Source organism: Drosophila tropicalis, unplaced genomic scaffold (assembly GCF_018151085.1).
Source record: "Drosophila tropicalis isolate 14030-0801.00 unplaced genomic scaffold, ASM1815108v1 contig_832, whole genome shotgun sequence".
NCBI classification, from domain to species: domain Eukaryota; kingdom Metazoa; phylum Arthropoda; class Insecta; order Diptera; family Drosophilidae; genus Drosophila; species Drosophila tropicalis.
In genome coordinates this window covers 150,582-167,201 of record NW_027173324.1, presented here as the reverse complement: position 1 = coordinate 167,201, position 16,620 = coordinate 150,582, and positions in this window count along the sequence as shown.

The window sequence follows — 16,620 nt, the reverse complement described above, 5'->3', positions numbered from 1 at the left end:
ATATGTATGGTTTGAAATTTTGAATTGCCCAATGTATTGCTGTTAATTCTTGCTCTATTGTTGACTTATTGCTTTCGCCTTTTGTAAATGCCTTAGATGCGTATGATATGGGTAATTGGAGTCCATCGAATTCTTGGCTGAGGACGGCTCCACATGCGATCTTGCTTGCATCAGTTGTGATACAGAATTATTTATTGAAATCTTTATATTGAAGTATTTGTGGGCTTAATAATTTGTTTTTTAAGTATTCAAAAGCTGCTTGACAGTTTGCATCCCAGATAAATTCTACATTTTTCCTAGATAATCTGTTAATAAATTGTTCATGGTATGTAAAGTTTGGAATGAATCTACGGTAGTAATTACAGAATGCTACAAATCTTTTGGCTTTGTCGCCATTTTTGGGAGTCGGGTAATCTTGAATCGTTTTGAACTTGCTTTCGTCTGGTAAAATTCCTTTATTTGTGCATTTGTGTCCTAGAAAAGTAACTTCATGTCTGAAGAAAGAGCATTTGTCTGGGTGCAATTTTAGGTTATATTTTCGGCAAGTTTCAAAAACATCCCTTAAGTTTCTGATCATGTGACTTTCAGAGCAACCAATTACAATTAGATCATCCATATAAAGGAATGTTTGGGATGGTGATAGACCCGTGAATGCAAGGGACATCATTCTTTGAAACGAGTTTGGTGCAATTTTTAATCCGTATGGTAATCGCTTGAATCTGAATAAGCCCTTATCTGTGGAAAATGATGTTAATTCTACTTGATGAAATCCTGACATTAAGTCTAAACAAGAGAAGTATTTAGCGCGTCCTAGCTGGTCAAGGATATCGTCCATTCTGGGTAGTGGGAATGTATCCGCTACTAGTTGTTTGTTAATTTTTTCTATAATCAACTACCAATCTCCACCGTTTTTCCTTGCTGACAGGTAGCGACTTTTTAGGAACCAATAAAATCGGACTATTGAACTCAGACATTGATGGTTCAATAATATCATCATTGATCAATTTGTCCACTTGTTTATTGATTTCGTTTTTTTGACTGTGTGCTATCCTGTAGTTTTTGGTGTAGACTGGTGTTGTGTCTTTGAGTCTTAATTTTTGTTTATAGAAATTGTTGGACGATATTTGTTCTGATTCTATTGCGAATACATCATCAAATTCTGAGCATAATTTATGTAGAGGTTCTTTCACGAAATCGGGAAAATGGGGTGCTAGTTTGTTCATTATTGTGGATTTATGTTTTGAATCATGTTGTTTGTCTATTTTTAAGATTTCATAATCGGACAGTTTTTCATTTAATAGGTTTATATTTGTAATTTGCACGTCTGTGTTGTTAGTATTTAATATGCGGACATATGGGTTAGTCTTGGAAGCAATAGTGTTTGCGACGAATACCCCCGGGTGTAATTCTTGATTAGGGATAAAGATGTTATTGTTGTTTGAGGATATTGTAATGCGTACAATTTTTTCTGTTCTAGGTGGAATATGGAATACATGTGTGTTTTGACTGATCCCTATATTGATTATAATTTTATATCTTGATTTATATGGATCTATTATCAATTTGTTGGTGGAATAATTGAGTGTGCAATTGAATTTTTTTATAAAGTCAAGCCCCAAGATTCCGTCACATGGGATGGGGAAATAATTTTCTATTACTTGGAAGGTGTGTACCGTTGAGAGGTTGCTGACCTTTAGTTTGGTTTCGCCTATTGTAAGTAGGACGTCTTTGCCTATTCCACTAAGTTTTGTCCGTTTTTGTATGTTAACTGTATTGTCTTTTCTTAATATTTCTTGTTTTATTAGTGATACATCAGCTCCTGTGTCTAATAGTAATTTTATTGTCCCTACATCGTCAAAGTTTAAAGTTATGTGGCTATTAAGGTTGCAATTCAAATTATATATTTTATTTGTTCGATTTTTTACAACAGAGGACTTTCGGAGTTTTCCGAATTTTCTTCTACATTTGTAAATCTAACATTATTATTTTGTTGTGTTTTAGGAGGATAATTAGTTTTGGTATATCTATTGTTATAATTTCTTCGATTATAATTATTACTATAGTTATTGTAATTCCTAGTATTGTTATAGTTAGTATTATCATTTGGGTTTCTATTTTGGTAATTATTATTATAATTTCTATTATTATTGTACGAGTTCCTATTTGTGTAATTGTTTCTTTTAGTATAAAACACGCTGTGATCTTGTTCTATATTTGTAGATGTATTTTCAAATTTAGCTATAACATCATTCATTTCAGTAAAATTGCCTGCTTCTATTATTGTTCTGACCTTTTCGTTATCGCAGTTCTTTATGATTGATTTCACTGCTGTTTGAGTGGCATATTTCTTTGCTGTTTCAGGGTTTACGTTGTCTGTTATGAATGCGCGTTTCAATGATTTAGTAAGATTTTCTATTTCTGACATAAATGAATTTGCGTTCTTGCCATTTTGTTTTAAATTCATTAATCTTGCCTCTGCTTCCTGAACTGTTTCACCCTTAATTTCTTTCTTTAATGTTTGGATTATACCAATTATAGTGTTTTCATTAGTAACTAGTAGTCTAACGTCCCCTTTTAGTTTTGTTTTTATGACTTTAATAGCTGTTTCTTCATGTTCTTCTTTTATTTCGTTGATTAATTCCAGTGAATCTATGAAACTTTGAATTGTTTCTACTCCACCGTCATACTCTTGAATCAGCTTAGAAGCTGTATTAAGAAATTCAATCTTTGTTTGCACCATCTTTGGTTTTGTATTATCTTGAATGTTTTCTGGGTTATCTTTTACAGCTGGTTCTTCTGTGTCTTTTGCTACTAGAGGTTCAAAAGTTGTTTCTAGATTCGAATCTACCGGTATTGTGAATTTTATATTATGTTTTGTTGCTATACTTATTAGTTGTTTATTTAAACTGTATATTAGCTCAGTAAAGCTTTTACTGCTAGATTCATTGCATATGTCTGTACTGCTACTCTTTATTCTATTATAACTGTCGAAGATAGTTTCAAGGTGCTTGTTTATGGTTTGAGGGTGTATATAAATTGTTTTATTTAGGCACTTGTATGCTTTCTGAATTTTTTCTTTCAATATTTCTATGTTCTGGTCCATTGAAATTATGTTACTTTTGATTTTATCTTATTTTTTTTTTTTTTTTAATTAAAATAATTTTGTTTTCCTAATTTTTTCATTTTCTGATTCTCCTATTTTTTTTTTGTTATTGTTTTTTTCAAATTGTTTATAATTCTATTTTCTAATATTTAATTATTTCCAAAAAAAAATTTTGTAATTTTTCTTATAGGGTATTTAGACATCGATATTGGGCAGTTTTGATCTTGTTGAGCTTGCTGCGATCAGAAAGCTTTATGTGTGCTTGCAAGCTTTGTGAATTTTACTTGAGCTTTTTTTTTTTTTTTTTCAAAAGTTTGCTTTGATTGTGGCAAGCTTTTCAAGTGTGCTTTTGTTGTTTGTGCACTTTTGACTGCACATGTTTGACATGTGCTCTTCTTTAGGGTATGTTGGGGTATATTAGGCTGTTTGTAATTTATTATTTAATTATCTATGTATATATTTGTTTTTTTTCGTTTTTGTGTAGTTTTCATTTTAGTGTATATTTGAAAATATGTGATTTTTTTTTGATTTTGGCATTGATACTTCAGCCTGCTTCCCTTTTTTTTCACTTTTGCCTTTTTTGTATGGCAAGGATTTATTTTATTTTGCCTTTATTTTATTTGTTGCCGATAGTAGGCAGGATCGCCATGAAATAGGCGAAGGCAAGGTTTGACTTGAAGTGATTTATTGGGGCCGCAAGCCCGGTATTTATAGGAGAACGTTTCCATTGCTTTTATGGCTAGTGTCCTTAACGGTACTTAAAGCTAGACATTATGCTTAAGTTTTAATTGCTTATAATCTATATGGATAGAAGTATGTGGCCTAATCTTATCCCTAAAAGTATACTACAATATAGTCATCTGATCTTGATCAAATTTGGCACAGTCGTTTATAAGCGTAATAAACTCTCTAATATTAAGTTTCACGATAATACCATAGAAAATAACGAAGTTATTGAGAAAAGTCACTGTTCGGGACTTTGGGGTTTGTATGGGAGCTATATTATATAGTGGTCCGATCCGGCTGAATCCGAGATATACAACGCCTGCAGTATATACAAGCCTATGTGCAAAATTTCAGCTCTGTAGCTCTTACGGTCTAGGAGGAGTTTGTGTTGATCCAGACGGACGGACGGACGGACGGACGGACATGGCTAGTTGAACTCGTCTCGTCGTTCTGATCAAGAATATATATACATACTTTGTATGGTCGGAGATGCTTCGTTCTATGCGTTGCACACTTCTGACCAAAATTAATATACCCTTTTTGCAAGGGTATAATCACTATATAATTTATGCAACTTATCGCTTCGGCAGAACAGAATAGAATAAATTTGAGCTTAAGCACGCGTCTTACGCAAAAGAATTTGCGAACAGAGCTTTCTAACGGGTCTTTTCCCAAATGTTGCGACGTGGCGTTTTCATTGGGCCATGCGCCTGCATCAGTTAACTGTACTCAAAGCTAAAACTCAACCCTGCAATTAAGTTGACCATGATCATATCAGTGTAACCGTTCTGTCATTTGCTCTTTAAAAAAAAATAAATTCTCTTCCTTTTGAAAGTTTAATATTTTAGAGAAAAATCCGGTCACTACAAGCTACAGTACATAGTGCTCAAGAAGATAACGAAAACCTAATAGCCATTTCAGAAAAACCCCTGAATTTGTACAATCGTCAAATAGAATTCAATAAAGGCAACGAGAATAAAGACAACGTTACTCACTATTTTCACAAAACGAAGATAGAAATATCATATGTAGAAACGACCAATCAGTTTTCTAAAGAAATTATTAAGGAATATTTATGCTCAAAAAATAACAGATTTTCAAATACTTCAAGAAGCTTATCTTGAAATAATTAGCCCAGACAGCCAAACAAAAACAATGAGAACCACTTACAAATTAAAAGGCATTCGCACTTATGCAGAATTCAAAGAAATTATTCTTAAAAACCATAAATCATTACTTCATCCAGGAATCACTAAAACTCAAAACTGGTTTAAACAAAAAATACTATTATCCAGACTATCGAAAATTAATTTAAAATTTCATTAATGAATGCCATATTTGCAATTTATCAAAATCAGAAAACCGAAATACCAAATTATCTTTTGAAACCATCCCAGAGATATTTAACGCTAGAGAAAAATACGTTATGGATTTCTATTTAATCGACAATCAACAATTTTTAACTTGTATTGATATTTATTCAAAGTACGCGACTTTAGTCGAAGTCAAAAGTCGAGATTGGCTTGAAACAAAAAGGACAATCACAAAAATCTTTAACGATATGGGTAAACCCTTAGAAATCAAAGCAGATAAGGACTCAGCTTTCATTTGCATAGCACTTCAAAATTAGCTACAATCAGAAAACGGTAATATAAGTATAACATCGAGCAAAAATGGTGTTTCAGACGTGGAAAGATTCCACAGGACTGTACATGAAAAGCTAAGAGTTATTAATGCAGAATCTAGTATAGAAGACAAGCAAACTAAATTTGAAACTATCCTTTACACATATAACCATAAAACCAAACATCTAACGACAAACAGAACACCAGCAGATATTTTTATTTACGCAGGCACACCTCTTTATAATCGATTTATAAGTTACTTCTTTCAACTCCAAACCCGAATCAGTAAATTTACCTGATGCTTTTATTAATTTATCATCTACAACATTGGTGCTTTCAACTTTGGTGGTATCTTTATCTTTACATTCAAACGAACGATGGCCTGTTTTGCCACATTTAAAACAAGTAAACGTTTTCTTGTTACAGTCTCTCATCATGTGTGAAGGATCACCACACTTAAAACATTTGCGATCATCTTTTGTTGTCGAATTTTTCTCTCTATTATCTCTACCTTGCTTGTGAACAGATGACTCGAATGTTGTTTCCTTTGACGACTTTCTAGGATCATAGGATTTTAAGTAGGTCTCTATTTGAACTTTTAACGCATCCACTGTTCTCGCCTGATACAATAATGCCTTATTTGCTCTCATGTCTGGTATACCTTCTACGAAATACTCGATTAAATCGATTTCGTCATCCAAGTCGATTGGCTTTGCGATTTCCATTAACGAATTCAAAAACTCATACAAGTTCTCACCTTTCTTTAACTGTCGATTGCTCAGTCTTCTATGAACTTCTGCTGATGAAACCTTTACTCTAAATTCGTTTTTCAAAGCTACTTTCAGGGACTCCCAACTACAAATATCTCTCTTACTACGTATAAACGATAATGCAGCTCCCTTTAACAATTGTTTTGCATACACAAAAAGCTGTAACTGACTCCACTGTACGGTTAAAGCGCATTCTTCTAGCTCCCTAATCCATTGTACAACATCAATCGAACCTAAACCGCAAAACTCTGAAACGCTTCCCTCCACATCTTTTAGTGTGAACCATGACCTTTGCCCATCTGTTTTCGGGACTTCTCGAATTGTTCTAGCCGAGGCGAAATCTGCCTCCTGCCCGTCATTCTCAATTTCTATTAGATCGTAGTGAGCGAGTAGACGCGTTTGCAGCTCTGCTTTAAGGCCTGTAGCTAACAAAGCAAAACAAATTGATAAATTAAATGAAAATAGGAACGATTTTGAAATAAATACACAGTATAAACAAGCCCCTTTAGTTAGATCGAAAACGACAACACCCTTTAAGAAAACAAGTGAAATTACCCAAGTTGACGACAAACATTATATTGAAACAAACCGAGGTAGACAAACAACACAAAAAAAAGAAAACCCAATAGTAGTAAATATACTAATTAATTTCAGAGAACATTACTATTTCTACTCTTATCAATGGTACACTCGACGCATAATCTAATGGATATCTTCAAAACAGGAACCATGGATTTACCCTCAGATTTCGAATATCATTATTTAACTGTAAATTTAACCAACATACAAACCACTTACAACAACTTGGTTGAGCAGTCAGAACCATATAAAAACATAGTCCAAATTCAATATTTAGTCGAAAAATTAAATAAGCGAGGACTTATTAGCATAATAGGCACAGTACATAAATATCTTTTTGGCACCTTAGACCAATACGATAAAGAAGAACTTGAACAAAAAATTGATAGTCTATCAGCAAATAGCGCCCAAAATAATGAACTTAATCATATCATTGAAGCAGTCAACAAAAATATAGAACTCGTAAATAATCTTACTATTCAACAGGATGCAGACAAAAAATTAAATATACTAATGTTTAACTTAGAGCATTTTACAGAATACATAGAAGACATAGAGTTAGGAATGCAGTTGACAAGACTAGGAATATTTAATCCAAAACTTTTAAACCATCAAAAAATATTTAACACAAATACAGAAAGACTTTTAAACATTAAAACGTCTACTTGGTTAAAATCAGACACAAATGAAAAATTAATAATTTCGCATATACCTAGACAAATATCTAAAACATCTCTAACGATCCTTTCTCGTCCCTTGGAATATTTATGCTATCTCTTGGGCCAGGTTCGGCACAACAAAATTTATTTTGTGCCCCGGTGAAAATTAGAACTCGTTTGTGTAATTATTAGTTTTGTTATTTACGATTATTTACGGGCTTGGTTGAATGTCATATCCAACCAAGTTTCTCTGAAGGAGTCCCGAACTTGGACAGCGCTGCTTGTAGCTGGGGTCCCTCGACGCTCGATCCCAGTCCGTCTCTCGTTCCTTTTGTTTCCTCTGGTTCCTGTTTCAGACTCGTGATATGAATATCTTGTCTGATATCTCCCTCTTCAGAATAATGCCGGCGCGTTAATGGGCCTTAGGATATATCCTATGGCCTTTCTCTCACGTGTCCCCGCACCCGTCTCGTGGGGTTGATTAGCCCTCACTTTGTTCGCATAATTTCGGCAGTTCACGCTCTCACTGCTTTTGACATCTCTTATGCGTGACGTAGGCAGAGAGCACCTGCATTGGCCACCGGTACCCTCTCTCGCGGTCGCACACGCATAGTATACGTGTAATGTGGGTGTATGCTCATCCACCGCATTGTTCTCCACATCACACGCATGGCATTCTCGTGCATATATTTCTCTTACGGCCTCTCTGTACTCTTGGATTTCTTAATAGGCCAATGCCCTTTTTTGCTTGTAATTATGCCCTCAAGCCTTGTTTCATTTGCTCTTATACAGCCGAAACTCTTGCATTATGTTATTTATACGGCCGAACTCATCGTGTTATGTTTCCCACGCATCTTCCCGATTGTACGAAATCGCCAGCGGTTGCGTGGGGTTCAATCGGCCAAGTTTGACCGGCCTCGTTTATTGGCTCTTATACGGCCGAACTCATCGTGTTATGTTTCCCACGCATCTTCCCGATTGTACAAAATCGCTAGCGGTTGCGTGGGGTTCGATCGGCCAAGTTTGACCGGCCTTGTTCCATTTGTACATCTACAGCCGATTTTATTCTTATACAGCCAATTCTATTCTTATACAACCAATTCTGTCCTTGTCTTATATCGTATCTTTGGTTTGTGTCTTGGCTGCGTTTGTATCTGGCCGTTTGTTGCAGCGTTGGAATGTATCGCAGCTTGTTTGTTGTGTGGGACATTATTCTTGTCTATAATGTTCTTCACACTCCCCCTTCTTCGGGAGGGATTTGCCCTCCCCTGTCCCTTGTACCTTGTGATTATTTTCTATGTGTGTTTTCTTGTTTCATTATTCCATGTTTTTTTTTTCTCCCGGCTTTGCCAGTTTTTCTCTCTTTTTTTCGACTCAGATCGCATCTTTTATTGGCCCTTTGGCATCTTTTCTTGTTGGCGCTTACTGAGTATCTTTTCGTTCTTGGTGGCGGATTAGGGCATCTTTTCTTTGTATATCCCTTGTGGGTTTTTTCTTTTGGCCCGTTCCGCATCTTTTCTTATCCAGGGTGCAGACATTTGTCTGTTTAATGTTGGCCTGGGCCACACCCACGGGCATTCTCGCCGTCAACGCCGCCAGCCGTTCCCTGGCCTGAGCAAATTGCGCCGCCTCCTGCCGTGCCCTGTCTGCTATTTGTTGGCACACCCACATGTGTTGCCAACATGCGTCGCCTGGCACCACATTTCCGTCATTTCCAGGCGTTTGGCTGGCCTCTCCTTCAGCCTCACCCGCACCAGCCACGGCCTCCTCCTCCGATACGCTGGCTTCGGACATGTAGTCCCCCATACGAAACGGGGTCGGCGGCCGTGCTGGCTCCCATGCTTGTGCCGGTTGCTCGGGCACGTCGTCCCATGGGGCGTACTCAGGGCTGTTTCGCCCACTTCGGCTCTCCAGAAACTCCTCTGGATCCACCATCTGATATCGCCTGTGGTCCTCCCACGGCGCCTCCACAGCCTCGCTGCTTGGCTCTTCTCTCTCCCACTGTTCCTCTTCCATGAGCTGGACGGCCTCGTCCAGCTCCCTCACATGCCTTCCTCGTCATGGAACCGGTCTGCCACTACCGGATCGTCGACGAACTCCTCCTCCCCCTTCATCCGCCGTCTCGAGCCCACCATCCGACCCCTCCATTGTGGTATAGCCACTATCCGTGCTATCACCCACGTCCTCATCGATCTCCTCGTCCGAGGAGGCGGCGATGGCCGGATTTGCTATGTTCGGCACATCGTCGTCGGACTCCTCATCGGACCCGTGCCAGTCACCGCGTTCCATGTTGGCCCGCGGTGCCGCACCTCGACGATCTACGCCTTCATCCTGGCCATTATTATCATTAAATGCGTTCATATTGGGTTTCTTTTATTGATTGTTGTTCACTCGCCGAGTGATAAACTTTGAGTGTCTCTTGATTATGACAATTGCACGCATGAAACCTCGCATTGGCATTGGTGTTGTCTCTCGTTGTCTCTCTCGTTGATTGTCCCCATTCGTTCTATCTTTGTTTTTTTTTTTTTCTGCTGCCTGTTTCTAATGTTCTATTTTGCCTGCATATTATATGCATCGTTACGATATTCGAGTATCCGCTGCCACTTTCTAAGTTCGTTTTTGCATGCTTGTATACGTGTCGTTACGATATTCGCATATCTTCATCTTGCTCAGCGATGCGGTTTGTGACTTTGCTATAATTTGTTTCTGATACGATGTGCTTTGAGATTTTCAGCTCTATGTCATGTTTTTGAGTTCTCTGTCCAGCCTGCCGGTCTGTGCAGATTTCTCGCCGCCATGTCATTAGAGTCGTCCATACTCATTGCTCATCAATTTTCGTGCCATCCTCTTCCTCGCATATTTGTTGCTTCAATTGGTTGATATGTGCTTGTCTGCTTTTTCCCGTTTCTTTGTGCCGTAATTTGCATCTGACCGGAGAACCACTTCATACGGGCCTCCAAACTTTGGTGCCAGCTTTGCTGCGAATCCTCTTGCTGCATTTGAAAGGTGGTGTTCTTTTGCCCATACTGTTGCTCCAATTACTGGTCTCCATTCTCTTCGTCTTAGATTGTGATGCCGAGCCTGATCCTGTGCAGCCGTCTCCAGATTTCGCCGTATTAGTTCGAACAGCTCTTGCATTTGTTTTACCTTCGCTTCTGGTGATATCATTTGCTTCCCTGTGCCTATCGTGACATTATCGTATAGTGCACACGGCATTCTTGGTTCACGCCCCTGTATTACATACGATGGCGTAAATCCTGTTGACTCTGATTGGCTTGTATTTACCGCTACTGTTATTTCTGGCCAATTTTCATCCCAGTTGCGTTGATTTTCCCCCGTAAACTGAGCAATCATTGTTTTTACTGTTCTATTTGCTCTCTCGGTTGAATTTTCTTGTGGTGTGTACGGTGGTGTCAGTTGGTGTGGGCATCCCCATTCCTCTAGCATTTTTTTGAATATTCTGCTAGTGAATTGAACTCCATTGTCCGTTATCACCACTTTCGGAGCTCCGAATCTAGATAGTATCCTCTCTCGAAAGGCCTTAACTAGATTCTCTGCAGTTGCATTCCGCATTGGTATCAGTTCTGTCCATTTCGAAAATCTGTCAATGATTACTAGTAGCATCGAATTTCCGTGTTTCGATCTTGGCAATGGTCCCACAAAATCAGCGCATATTGTGGCCCATGGTTCTTCCGGTATTTGTGTTAGCATCTTTCCCGCTGCCTGCTGTTGGCTGGGTTTGTATTGTTGGCATATCGTACACTTTCCTACAAATGTCCTGATATCTCGTTGCATTCCTGGCCAGTAATATCTTGCTGCGGTCCTGGCAGTAGTTCGCCTGCTCCCTGTATGCCCTGCTGTTGTTGCAGTGTGGTTTTCGGCCATTACTTGATTACGTAGGGTTTTTGGCACACATAGTTTCCATGATACGACTTCTCCTTGGCCTGCTCTGTGCGGAATGTTCCTGTATATCTGGCTATTTTCTATTATGTAATCCGGATATTTCTGTAGTTGTTGTTTTATTTTCCCCATTATGTCTTGAATCCACCCACACTCTTTGTTTGCTTGTCGTAATCTGGCACCATTGTCTACTATTCTGTTGCACCCTTCCATTGGTTGTCTTGACAAAGCATCGGCAACAATGTTTAACTTGCATTTTCGATAAGCTATTTCGAAGTCGTATTGTTGCAGGGCTTGTAGGGCTTTCTATACTATTCAACCACTTCAACGCCATGTGATCTGTTACCACTTTAAATCGGTATCCTTCAAGGTATGGTTTTAGTTTGCGTATTGCCCATACTATCGCCAGACATTCTTTTTCTGTTGCCGAATAGTTCTTTTCTGCTGGGTTTAATTCTCTTGACAGGTATGATAGCACTCTCTCTCCATCCTCAGTGTTTTGTACCAATATGGCTCCTAATCCCATGTTGCTTGCATCCGTCTGGAGCACGAACATTTTTGTGAAGTCTGGACATGCCAATACCGGGCCACTCGTCAGCCTTTCCTTTACAGCATCGAATGCTGCCTGATGCTCCTCGTTCCAGTGCCACTTTGTTCTTTTCTTTAGCAGTTCGTTTAATGGGTGTGTTAGTGCTGCAAAACCCGGTACGAACCGTCTGTACCAAGATGCCACTCCTAAGTACTGGCGTAATTCCTTTGTGCAAGTTGGTGGTTCTAATTGGGCTATTGCGGCCACCTTTTCTGGGTCCGTTGCAATACCGTTTTCTGTCACCAAGTGGCCTAGAAATTTTAGCTCTTTTCTTAACAATTGGCACTTCTCCGCATTAATTCTCAAGTTTGCTTCTTTCAATCTCCTGAACACTTCTTGTTGATGATTCATGTGTTCTTCGATTGTTTTGCTCACTATCACAATGTCATCTTGGTATGCGAATGCGTTTGGTATCATTTCAGGGCCAATGACTTGGTCCAGTGCGCGCTGGAAAGTTGCTGATGCTGAGTGTAAACCGAATGGCATCACTTTCCATTGGAATAACCCTTTCCCTGGGACTGTGAATGCCGTCATTGGTCTACTTTTCTCTTCTAACGGGATCTGCCAGTATCCGTCCTTCAGATCTAAGGTGCTTATGAATTTTGCTTCGCGTAGTTGATTCAAGATGTAATGATGCGTGGCATTGGGTATGCATCCTTTATAGATTTTGCGTTAATCTGTCTAAAATCTACACATAATCTACATTTGCCTGTCTGTTTCTTTCTCACCAACACTATGGGTGAGCTATATGGGCTTTGCGATGGTTCGATGCATCCCATTGTCAACAGTTCGTCGACCTTTGCGTTGATTTCTCCTTGTATTTTCGGATTTTTCGGGTAATACCTTTGTTTTATTGGGATATCGTTCTTCATCGTTATGCGATGTATCCCCACCTTTGACAGTCCTTTAACTTTCCCTAATTCCTTCAACTCCTGATTAAGAAAACTTTGTATTTCTTATTGATCACTATTCTGAGTGACCATGATGGATATACTTTCTACCAGCCTGCCCTGTATTCGCTTTACTGTCGGTATTCGCACTTTGTGGCCTTCACACGATATCTCTGTGTTCATAATCCGGAGGAAATTCCACCCCAAGATTAGCGCATCCATTCCTTCTGGCATGACCAGGAATGGCATGTGGATTTTCTTCCTCCCCGCTTATCCATTGCTCTTCAATGTCTCGCACCTTTCCGTCTGCCATGTATACCTGTTTGTGTGTGTTCTCCCATTTTCCCTTATTCCTCACTGTTCCAACATCTGCTTACTGATGAAGCTACTCGTGGCTCCGGAGTCAATTGTCGCTTTCATCTGGATTCCTGCTACTTCGATAATCGCTGACAATTGATCCTCTTCCTTTACTAGTTGACCTATTAGTGGTGAGGAGCTTGTTGGCTGGGTCCCTGCTCGCCCCGGATAGGCTGGAACCGCCTTTCGTTTCCCGAACTCCAGCAACATTCTTTTGTCTTTTTTCCAATCTTTCCACACTGCCAGCAGAAATTGAGTCTCTGATTGTTGCATTCCCTGGCCCAGTGTCTGGTTCCCCGCATCTGCGGCACGCCGGATTCGGGGTCAAGACTTTTCCGTCTTGGATGTTCTTGTTTTCTTGGTTTGGTGTCGAATGATTCTCCATGCTGTTGTCCTGGCATCTTCGGCACTGTGTGACTGGTGGCCCGTGATTGTTTCCTCCTCTGTGGTTTGACTGGTTGTTATGTGTTCTTTGAGCATTGTTTTCGCGATGGAAATCGAATCGCTCCTGTTCGAGCATCTCGTGTTCTTCTGCCAACTGCATCAGCTCATCTAGGTTTCTGACCCTTTGCGGCCGAACGAATATTTTTAAATCTGGAGTGCAATTTTCCAATATGACCTCCAATTGTTCGTACTCTGGTATTTTAAGGGGTCTCATCAATGTTTGCATGTCCACCATATAGTCCTTGAAGTACTCATTTCTGTTTTGCTTGCGATTTTTCACTTGATCGGCCAATTTGTTGAAGAATCCCCTCGCAAGAAGTATTTCTTAAAGCCCTCAACAAATTTCTTCCATGTTCGCCACTGCTTATTGTTTGCGACGTACCATTTGAGTGCTCTGTCTTTCAGTAGTTCTGGCATTGCTCTCGGTTCATGTCCAGCTCGATGCCATACATGTCTGCTGACCACTCGATCTGTTCTATGAACTCTAGCGGTCTGGAATTGCCATCGAATCTGAATGTCCATTCCCTCACTTGTTTTGCGACCTTGGCGTATTCGGTGGTCCTGTTTGTTGTATGTGGTGCCGTTTTCTTGGGGTCTATCGTTTGTCTCCTTATGTCCCTCTTTGTCTCTGCGCTATCTAGGGCTCCTTCGCTTCCCCATCTTGGTTGTAAATATGGAGGAATTGCTAGTGTGGCGATGTTTATTTTCTGGAATTCCTCAGCCTCCTTGTCTATGCCATTTTCGCATGTTTTTGATGTGCTTGCTATTGTTTTCATTTTCAGATTTTTCGAGTACTTTGTCTCCAATCTATTTATTTCCTCCTTCCAGTCTGGGTCCGTTTCATTCCTTTCTATCCGCCACTGTGCCGGTCATCTCGATCCCAATCCTTTGACCTGTGTACCAGATCCTCCTTCTTCATGTGGTAAATCCATCCTTTTCCCATTTTGAACTTTTTTTTGACTCACAAACTGTAGTTTTATTTCTAAATTTCACCAGTATAGCACGTTGGGCGCCAGTTGTAACGATCCTTTCTCGTCCCTTGGGATATTTATGCTATCTCTTGGGCCAGGTTCGGCACAACAAAATTTATTTTGTGCCCGGTGAAAATTAGAACTCGTTTGTGTAATTATTAGTTTTTAGGAGTCCCGAACTTGGACAGCGCTGCTTGTAGCTGGGGTCCCTCGACGCTCGATCCCAGTCCGTCTGTCGTTCCTTTTGTTTCCTCTGGTTCCTGTTTCAGACTCGTGATATGAATATCTTGTCTGATATCTCCCTCCTCAGAATAATGCCGGCGCGTTAATGGGACTTAGGATATATCCTATGGCCTTTCTTTCACAATCCTGGCGTATTCTGATCTTATAAAGGGACGTTGCTTCCACCTCAATGCCTCTGACTGCGTTTCAAAAGATGGTCTTTGCGTGCTCGTAGCCCCAAGGATAAATCCCGTGGCCGTTTGTCGTAGGGCAGGATTCTCTCAGCAATTGGTATTCGTCACGATATATAGATCCTGGAATTTCGGTAGTGGGATATATCCTCGTACCTTCCAATATGCTGGGAATCGTCCTGGAGTAGCTTGACTTTTCTTATTCTTTGCCTGGGCACGGTGTTCTAGTCCTATTCCAAGGACTTACTGGTTATAGGATACTTTTGAGAGGTTACTCGTAAGGCCTTCTCAAATTATTCTGACTTTTCTTGATCCTTTTTACTTGTTTTGTTTCACTATTCTGAGCTTTTAAGGTTACTCGTAAGGCCTCAAAAACTCCCTTGGTCGATCACGACTTGTAGACTTGATGCATTTTGCTTGATGGGCGTTGCCTTTATTTAGGCAGCTCCCACGGCCTCAGGAATAGATTGGTGTAGTACCGCTATACAGCTGGTACATTTCCATCGGCCCTCTGCTTTCACCCACGCATCCACTTGTTGCTATGCGTGGTGAAAGTCCCGTAAATCCTTGGCGCATATGTCCACTTTCTTTGTGGCTGCGCGCCCATTTATTCCTTGTCTTTGTCTTTCTTGCTTGTACATATTGACTTGCATCACTTTCTCATGTTGGCGTCGCCTTCCCATTGGCCGCCACACGTATCCCGTTTACTTTTCGCTGCTTTCCCTTTTCTGGCGGCGCTGCCGTCGCCCGTCGCTCCCCTCAATCCGCTTGTCATACACATACTTCGCTCATATTATTTTCATATTAATATTATGCATACATAGATATATTCGTTAAACTTAATCTATAATTTAGTACTAATTAGCCTGATTAACTCAATATACATTGTTAATTACTTTTATTTAAATCGCAATCCAACGCAATCGTATCCATTAGATAGCGGGCTTCCCCATTGCTCATTCCTCCCCCTTCGGCTTGCACATTCCCTTTTCCACTCCACAAACCATTATCGTTTTACAATTTCTTTACCCTCCCCCCTACTCCCGTTTCATTAGCATGGCCCTCACTTGGCTTTGTTTCGGCACCATGCATTCCCCCGCAGCCCTCACTTTGTATGCATAATTTCGGCAGTTCACGCTCTCACTGCTTTTGATCTCTTATGCGTGACGTAGGCAGAGAGCGCCTGCATTGGCCACCGGTACCCTCTGTCGCGGTCGCACACGTATAGTATACGTGTAATGTGGGTGTATGCTTATCCACCGCATTGTTCCCCACATCACACGCATGGCATTCTCATGCATATATTTCTCTTACGGCCTCTCTGTACTCTTGGATTTCTTAATAGGCCAATGCCCTTTTTTGCTTGTAATTATCCCCTCAAGCCTTGTTTCATTTGCTCTTTTATACAGCCGAAACTCTTGCATTATGTTTCCCACGTATCTTCCCGCTTGTACCAAATCGCCAGCGGTTGCGTGGGGTTCGATCGGCCAAGTTTGACCGGCCTCGTTTATTGGCTCTTATACGGCCGAACTCATCGTGTTATGTTTCCCACGCATCTTCCCGGTTGTACGAAATCGCCAGCGGTTGCGTGGGG